The following is a 10,050-nucleotide window of genomic DNA, read 5'->3' on the forward strand; positions in this document are numbered from 1 at the left end:
TGGTTTATAGTTAAGACTATCCAGTGGATATCCAATCCCTCTACACCTCCATCCGCCATGACGAGGGCCTCAAAACCCTCCATTTCTTCCTCTCCCGCTGTCCCCAACAGTACCCTTCCACCTACACTCTCATTCGTTTGGTCGAACTGGTCCTCACCCTTCACAATTTCTCCTTTGAATCCTCCTTCTTCCTCCAGACCAAAGGGGTAGCCATGGGCACCCGTATGGGTCTATGCTATGCCTGTCTCTTTGTTGGCTACATAGAACAGTGCATCTTCCATAATTACACCGGCACCACTCCCCACCTCTTCCTCCGTTACATTGATGACGGCATTGGCGCCACCTCGTGTTCCCGCAAAGAGGTTGAGCAATTCATCAACTTCACTAACACATTCCACCCTGAACTTAAATTTAACTGGACCATCTCTGACACCTCCGTCCCCTTCCTGGACCTCTCCATCTCCATTAATGATGACCGACTTGATACTGACATTTTTTATAAACCCACCGACTCCCACAGCTGCCTGGATTACACTTCTTCCCCCTCTACCTCCTTGAAAAATGCCATCCTGTATTCCCAATTCCTCCGCCTCTGCCTCCATCATATCTGCTCCCAGGAGGACCAGTTCCATCACAGAACACACCAGATAACCTCCTTCTTTAGAGACCACAATTTCCCTTCCCACGTGATTAAAGATGCCCTCCAACGCATCTTGTCCACATCCTGCACCTCTGCCCTCAGATCCCACCCCTCCAACCGTAACAAGGACAGAACCCCCCTGGTGCTCACCTTCAACCCTACCAACTTTCACATAAAGCAAACCATCTGACGACATTTCCACCACCTCCAAACAGACCCCACCACCAGGGATATACTTCCCTCCCCACCCCGTCCACCTTTTGCAAAGACCGTTCCCTCCATGACTACCTGGTCAGGTCCACGCCCCCCCCAACAACCCACCTTCCCATCCGGGCACCTTCCCCTGCCACCGCAGGAATTGCAAAACCTGCGCCCACACCTCCTCCCTCACTTCCATCCAAGGCGCCAAAGGAGCCTTCCATATCCATCAAAGTTTTACCCGCACATCCACCAATATCATTTATTGTATCCGTTGCTCCCGATGCGGTCTCCTCTACATTGGGGAGACTGGTCGCCTCCTAGCAGAGCGCTTTAGGGAACATCTCTGGGACATCCGCACCAACCAACCCCACCACCCTGTGGCCCAACATTTTAACTATCCCTCCCACTCTGCCGAGGACATGGAATTCCTGAGCCTCCTTCGTCGCCACTCCCTCATCTCCCAATGCCTGGAGGAAGAACACCTCATCTTCTGCCTCGGAACACTTCAACCCCAGGGCATCAATGTGGACTTCACCAGTTTGCTCATTTCCTCCCCCACCTCACCCCAGTTCCAAACTTCCAGCTCAGCACTGTCCCCATGACTTGTCCTACCGACCTATCTTCCTTTCCAACTATCCACTCCACCCTCCTCTCTGACCTATCACCTTCATCCCCATCCCCATTCACCTATTGTACTGTTCGCCGAGCTGGAAGTTTTTGTTGCAAACGTTTCGTCCCCTGGCTAGGAGACATCATCAGTGCTCTGGAGCCTCCTGCGAAGTGCTTCTTTGATGTTTCTTCCAGTATTACTGGAACAAAAACTTGCAACAAAAACTTCCAGCTCGGCGAACAGAACCACAACAACGAGCACCCGAGCTACAAATCTTCGCACAAACCTTGAACCTATTGTACTCTATGCTACTTTCTCCCCACCCCCATCCTCCTCTCATTTATCTCTCCACCTTCAGTCACTCTGCCTGTATTCCTGATGAAGGGCTTTTACCTGAAATGTCGATTTTCCTGCACCTCCGATGCTGCCTGAACTGCTGTGCTTTTCCAGCATCACTCTATTCCAGAATCTGGTTTCCAGCATCTGCAGTCATTGGATCACCTAGATGATTGGGATAAGGGAATTCTGTTTGTGCTTTATGCGATCAGAAATGCATCAAATGAATTGACCAAATTTAGTCCATTTGAATTAGTTTTGGGAAGGAAGTGAGAGGACCAATAAAATTGAAGGAGAAATTGGTAAGTCAGAATTCAGAGACCACATATTTGGACTATTTGTCAAAGTTTAGGGGATGATTGAATAGAGCAGGAGAGTTGGCTAGACACAATTTAAAAGTATCGCAGCACACCATGGAACAGGAAGCAGACAAGAGAACAAAAACTCGCAAATTTTGCTTTTGGGGATAAGGTGTTCGTGTTACTTCCAGTGATAGATGAACCTTTAAAATCAAGGTTTAGTGGACATTATCAAGTCTAAGGGAAACCGAGTGAGGTGAACTACTTGATATGGAGTCCAGACAGAAAGAAATCTCACAGTGTATGTCATGTGAATATGCTTAAGACCATAAGACATAGGTGTAGAAGTAAGGCCATTCGGCCCATCCAGTCCACTCCGCCATTCAATCATGGCTGATGGGCATTTCAACTCCACTTACCAGCGTTCTCCCCATAGCCCTTAATTCCTCGAGACAACAAGAATCTATCAATCTCTGCCTTGAAGACATTTAGTGTCCTGGCCTCCACTGCACTCCGTGGCAATGATTTCCACAGGCCCACCACTCTCTGGCTGAAGAAATGTCTCCACATTTCTGTTCTGTATTTACCCCCTCTAATTCTAAGGCTGTGTCCACGGGTCCTAGTCTCCTCGCCTAATGGAAACAATTTCCTAGCGTCCACCCTTTCCAAGCCATGTATTATCTTGTACGTCTCTATTAAGTCTCCCCTTAATCTTCTAAACTCCAATGAATACAATCCCAGGATCCTCAGCTGTTCCTCATATGTTAGACCTACCATTCCAGGGATCATCTGTGTGAATCTCCGCTGGACACGTTCCAGTGCCAGTATGTCCTTCCTGAGGTGTGGGGACCAAAACTGGACACAGTACTCTAAATGGGGCCTAACCAGAGCTTTATAAAGTCTCAGTAGCACATCTCTGCTTTTATATTCCAACCCTCTTGAGATAAGAGACAACATTGCATTCGCTTTCTTAATCACGGACTCAACCTGCATGTTTACCTTTAGAGAATCCTCGACTAGCACTCCCTTTGTACTTTGGCTTTACTAATTTTCTCACCATTTAGAAAGTAGTCTATGCTTTTATTCTTTTTGCCAAAGTGCAATATCTCGCACTTGCTCATGTTAAATTCCATCAGCCATTTCCTGGACCACTCTCCCAAACTGTCTAGATCCTTCTGTATCCTCCCCACTTCCTCAGTACTACCTGCCTGTCCACCTAACTTCGTATCATCTGCAAACTTCGCTAGAATGCCCCTAGTCCCCTCATCCAAATCATTTATATATAATGCGAATAGCTGTGGCCCTAACACTGAACCCTGCGGGACCCTGCCATTCTGGAAAAGAACCTTTTATCCCAACTCTCTGCCTTCTGTTAATCCTCAATCCATCCCAGCAGCTCACCTTGAACGCCATGGGCCCTCACCTTGCTCAGCAGCCTCCCGTGTGGCACCTTATCAAAGGCCTTTTGAAAGTCTAGATAGACCACATCCACTGGGTTTCCCTGGTCTAACCTACTTGTCACCTCTTTAAAGAATTAAAAAGGTAGTTTGATAGGGCAGGAAAGCAAGAGGAGAATGTGTTATTGGTTACAACACAGAGGGAAGAACCAAAATCTGAGGATTCTGAATTGGACATTCCTCATACTAAATTAGACAATGAGGAAGTTTTCAAAAATTGGGATAAATTATTGAGTTACCTTCCAGGTGAAAATTGAACAGACCTGAAAGAGTTATTACTTTTGCACGGGGAAATATGTGGAAATAAGCTGGGAACTATTAACCTAATTGGGCATGATGTAGATATAAGAGATGCTATCCAATTAAGCAACATTGTTATAGGCATAACCTCTAAAGTTGGCACTGGTTCAAAAGGAGACTGAAATGCATGCTCACCCATAGTTGTGGTGCCAAAACCAGATGGTACCCAACAGTTATGTGTAGACAATTACAAAGTCAATGCGGTTACAAAGACTGATGCATATCCAATTCCATGTTTGAAAGCCTGTGTTGAAAAGGTGGGACAAACAACTATTATTTCTAAATTTGCAGGTCCCTTTGTCAGAAAGAGACAATGTAGTTTTGGCTTTTGTATCACTGAATGGGCTGTATCAGTTTAAAGTCATGCCATTTGGTATGAAAAATGTGCCAGCCACATTTGAGAGATTAACCAATAAGGTCATTGCTGGACTACCGAACTGTGCCGTATACATAGATAATCTGGTGAGTGACACATGTAAGGACAATTTATAAGATTTATCAGAAATGCTTGATTGACTTTGCAAGGCAGGGTTGGCAATAAACCTGGCTAAAAGTGACGTTGCCAAAGCCCAAATCACCTTCTGGGGCCATGTTATTGGACATGGACAAATGGCCTCACGGGATGCAAAAACAAGGGTAATTGGGGAATCTTCCACACCATTAACAAAAAGAGCAGTATGACGATTCATGGATTTGAGTGAATTTTATTGAAAATTTCGACCAAATTTTAGTAGAGTGGCTGCTATACTCAATGAAATGCTAAAGAAAGGCAAGAAGTTTCAATGGACAGTGAACTGTCAGAAGGCATTTGACAGCCTGGAAGCTGTGTTAAACACTACCCTGGTATTAGCCACACCTCATTATGTAAAGCCATTCAAGGTGGCTATCGATGTGAATGATGTGGGTATTTGTGTTGTGCTCTTACAGGAAGATAATGAGAAGATAGAAAGATCTATCGGGTATTTCTCCAGGAAACTAAACATTCATCAGCAGAAATATTCCACACTTCAGAAGGAGACTTTGAGCTTAGTGTTGGCATTACAACATGACAATGTTTACGTTACCAGTAACGCATTTGGACAACCATGGTACACTGATCATAACCGATTGAAGTTTGTGAAGAAACTTAAGGACAAAAATTCCAGAATGTTTAGATGGAGCTTATTGTTCCAGCCGTTCAATTTAACAATTGTGCATGTGGTTGGATGAGAAAACAGGATTGCTGACGCATTGTCCAGACTGAAATGAGAAACAGAGGCATTCAGTGGCAGGGGTACAACAGACTGAAACAGAATGTAGTAGCGCATGTTTGCATGTTTCTTGTTGATGTGATGTATATGTGTAGTGTAGTGTACTGACAGTTTAGGATTAAGGGGTTTTAAAATGAAGCCATCTTTGGATATTGATGGTTCATTTTTTTTAAAAAAAGGGGTTGTGTGACGATGCTGATCCTTTAATAAGGTTAGGTTGTCCTTGGGTTTTTCTCAGAGAGGTCGTAAAAGACACAGACTCCAAAAAATCTAAGTTGTAGGGTTTTAGGGCCAATTTTATTATAGCTAACAGATACTGCCTCAGGCAAAAGGCTTTTAAGTTTAAAAAAGAAATACTTGTGCAATGAAAGGGAAGTGGCTAGTTCCCCCAGCTCAGCTTTTCCCTGATCTGGCTGTTCACTGAAAGCGGACAGGCAGTTTTAAAAGCAGCTGGACCCAAAAGAGCAGGTCCAGGCTGATTCTCCTCTCTCTCTGACATCTCTCCTGTAAGACCCTCTGTTTGAGTTTACCTTTTGTGCCAAGGGATGTTTATGGGAATTGTTGCAAGTATTTGGAGCAGCATCGTTACATTGGCATAGTGTGTTGGATTGTCAGATAGGCTAAGTTATTTGGTATTCTGTTCTCTTTTGTTTGTGTCTCATTTGGTAATCCTCTAAATTCTTCTTTGTATAAAACTAAGTGGTTGGCCCAACTGCATGTCTCCTGGAATATTCACTGTACATCAGCTTAAAACAACCAGCAGAGTTAGGGTCTGGGCTACTTTCTTGGAATGTTTTGAGGGGTCTATAACACACATCACATTAAATTCCATCTGTTACTCCTCGGCCCATTGGCCCATCTGATCAAGGTCCTGTTATCCTTCCTCACTCTGCATTATACTACCAAATTTTAGTGTCATCTGCAAACTTACTAACCATATCTCCTATATTCACATCCTAATCATTTGTATAAATGATGAAAAGCAGTGGACTCAACCTTGTGGCATGCCACTGGTCACAGACCTCTAGTCTGAAAATCAATCCTCCACCTCCACTTGTATCCAATTGGCATTCCAGTTCTCCCTCTCCAAAGTTTAAATATTGGAAGTCTTATTCTGCAGTGTTTACACTCTATCTGCATTGAGACTTTTTATTGATTAGATTACTTACAGTGTGGAAACAGGCCCTTCAGCCCAACAAGTCCACAGCGACCCACCAAAGCACAACCCACCTAGACCCATTTCCCTAGATTTACCCCTTTACCTAACACATAGCATGGCCAATTCACCTAGCCTGCACATTTTTGGACTGTGGGAGGAAACCGGAGCACCCGGAGGAAACCCTCACGGACACAGGGTGAATGTGCAAATTCCACACAGACAGTCACCTGAGGTGGGAATTGAACCCAGGTTTCTGGCGCTGTGAGGCAGCAGTGCTAACCACTGTGCCATCGTGCCGCCCACTAGTTGTCAAAATTCATCTCGGTCAATAGCGAACTGGCAGCCACAGATTTCAATGTGAAAAAATATTTGTAAAGTCAGAACAGTTGTTGTTTCTTCTTCAACAAAGGTGGTTTTTTTTGTCCCCACAATTCTTGATTAGTACAAAAAGGCTGGTTCGTCTACATCCACCAACATGCACTAAGTTTTACAATATTTCATCCATAACTCCTATTATTATGGTTAATATCAATTAAGGCTTTTTGCTACAATCTTACCACAGTTTTACTGGTAACACAGGTAAAAGATAATGGTTTTCTTCTCCTTGTGGGTCAAGCCTAACTGTCTTCCAATAAATCAAATGAAACTGAATCTCATTGCTCAAATAGTAGATGTGATGACTGAAATAGTAATCGCTTCCTGGTACTGCTGAGCTTATTTGAAGTCTAGAAAAGGTCACAACAAAGAATATTTTAAGTTCAAAATGTGAACAAAGTTCCAGGCTTCATAGGGGACTAAACAACAAATGTACATGCAAATCAACTCATAATCCAAGGATAAACTTTGGAGAAATGATACTAGTAAGTGTCATCCTGAGCTAATTGACAGACTTAATGAACAATGAAGAGCTTGTGGAGCTTGTTCAGATATTTAGATTCTTGGAATGTTAGGGCACAAAAGGAAGCTGGGTTTACAAAGCTCATAAATCACAGCTCTCTATTGGAAATGCAATATTCTATAGTTTAGAAAACCCAACAAGGGAAGTTCAAATTCAGTACAGCTGTCAGTCTGATTTATCAGATGCCTCAATATTGTGTAAAAGAAAATATTTTGTGAACACGAAAGAATGTGAATCTTGGAAAATAAAAGTGAAGGGAAAAAGCTTGAATCAATTAGATTTGTTTTCATGTAGAGCAGCTTAAAATCTTAAGGCTGAATCTGACCATATTTGGCAAAGTGTAATTTTTATCACATCTGATGGAGGGCTTCTCACGACAAGGCCTAATGAGTTTTCTCATGCTCTCGTCCCAAACTCATCTCATTAACTAAATACACCACCACTCTTCTCATCCAATGCTAGCCCAATTCTCTCACTGTAGCTGTGAGTACTTGTCACTGCTGGAGTGCTCTGGAATCCCCTGGGATCCCTGTCACCAGCTCCATCCTTAAAAGGTTGTTGTGCACCTGAGCAAGTACTAGCAAACTGGAGCTGCCCTGCGGGGTTCATGGAATTTTCTCCAGACAAAAGCATCCTGCTTTTCAGGTAGGCCTGGAGGTCCTCATGATTGTGTTGATGCAGAGGGAAAGGGTTGGGGGGGGGGTGGTGGGGAGGAGAAGAGGCATCCAATTCTCCAGGAGGCCATGGCATCACACCCTGCCAACCTGGTCCAAAACTGCCACCAGGTCAATGCAGTCTCAGCCACTTAGAGGAATGCCCATAAGGAAGAAAGTCAACACCATTCACTGCTCCACCAAATTAAGTGCCACCATCTTCTCTCTCTTATCTCACACTCACTCTACTTCTGTTACTGCACACACACTGTTTACCAAGGCTCATGCTCTACCATGCTCATTATTGCCTGCAAAATCTTTCATCATTCATTGTCATTCACCAATTCCCTTGGTTATATTACATGTCAAAAAGTATTTCATTGTCTGTAAAACACTTTGAGACATCCAGTAGTCATGGAAATTGCTGTATTAAGACCTGTCTTTCTTTTTTTATTTAATTTAAAGAGAACACAATAGACAGACTTCCAATCACATGGCTCCTTTCACATCCGCAAAACGTCCAACAATACTTTAAAGCCAACAAAATGTTTTTGAAGTGTAGTCATTGTGGTAATTTGGGAAACACAGCAGCCAATTGGTTACAACAAGACAGTGGTATAATCTCTGATGAAGGGCTTGTGCCCAAAACATCGACTCTTCTGCTCCTCAGATGCTTCCTGACCTGCTGTGTTTTTCCAGTGCCACACTCTTCGGCTCTGGTCTCCAGCATCTGGACGCCTCACTTTCTCCAAGTAGTATAATAATGAGCCAAAAATGGTTTTTCATGATGTTTATTGAAGGATTACAAAAAAGGCAATAATAATATTCTTTGAAACTGCCACCATGGGATTCTTTACATCCACCTGGGAGGGCAGACAGGTCTTTGATTTAAAGTCTGATTAAAGAGAACATTACCAACAGTGTGGCATCTTGTGTTGTTGTGGTCATCAGCTTGAACCATCTGGAATGTCTTAGGTAGGATCACTGGCACAAAGCCTTAGTTCTGGAATTAGACCAGGTTACTGCTACCGTGTAGGGAAGGATGCCTAAATAAGGTCTTCAGCGCCAAGAGAGGCTCAGTTTCGACAAACAGTTAATAGATTTACTTCATATAATTTTAAGTCAGTTATGTTACATCTGAGATACATGATAGTCTGTTGTGAGAAATCAGGCTCAATAGTAAGTTCACATTACTACGCCTGAAACATTTCCACATTGTGTTGGCAACTAAGACAGAACTCTAACAACTAGAACTCTGATTAACTTCTTCTAGGAATAGAGCTGAAAATGTGTTGCTGGAAAAGCGCAGCAGGTCAGGCAGCATCCAAGGAACAGGAAATTCGACGTTTCGGGCATAAGCCCTTCATTCCTGATGAAGGGCTTATTTCCAAAACGTCGAATTTCCTGTTCCTTGGATGCTGCCTGACCTTCTGCGCTTTTCCAGCAACACATTTTCAGCTCTGATACTCCAGCATCTGCAGACCTCACTTTCTCCTCCTTCTTCTAGGAATAGTCCTTTACATCCCATGGGTGGAATTTATTTTGTGACATCAGTTAGCCCTTTCAGGTCCCAACTGCCTGATAAATACAGCTGCTCCTTGGTAGGGCAGGGGGCTGCCAGTTTCTTTGGACTTGAAGGTCTAACCTTCTGTTACCCACAAAGCCACAGCTGAAGTCAATTAACATAGTCCTGTCCCATAGAAATCAACGTTTAAAAATTGTTCCCAAGGAATCTCATAGACATTGTCAAGAAAATTAGGTATTTCAAGGTACATAAATTAAGAAAATTGTTGAGAGTGATTGTTTTCGTAGTTTAGACACCAAAAGAGTATGTTATTATACAACAAAGCCAGACAGATATAAAACAGAGCTAGTTCTCTGACACACATGGTTAACATTTTGCTTTTCACATTTTTCAAGAGCCCTCTCTTCAATATTTGCTTTGCTTGATTTAAAAGTCCATAAAGAAGCAAAAAGAAACACCCCCTCCCTCAAGTCATGTGAAAAGAAAATGATACATGGAGTTATGTTTCTTACCATTGGTCTTCTTAAGACTTGTTGGTAAAATTGTTCCCACACTGACTCTAAATTGGCAGAAAAAGAATCATTTCAAAGTACAGTAGATTAAAGATTTCAATATATATATAAGACAGATATTTTGATTTCAGTCGAAGCCTTCTATTATGGACTAGATATTTCTGTACACACAACTGAAGCTATCGTTTCAGAGGGTGTATTGAATATAGA

The sequence above is a fragment of the Hemiscyllium ocellatum genome, chromosome 17 (genome assembly GCF_020745735.1).
Source record: "Hemiscyllium ocellatum isolate sHemOce1 chromosome 17, sHemOce1.pat.X.cur, whole genome shotgun sequence".
NCBI lineage: Eukaryota > Metazoa > Chordata > Chondrichthyes > Orectolobiformes > Hemiscylliidae > Hemiscyllium > Hemiscyllium ocellatum.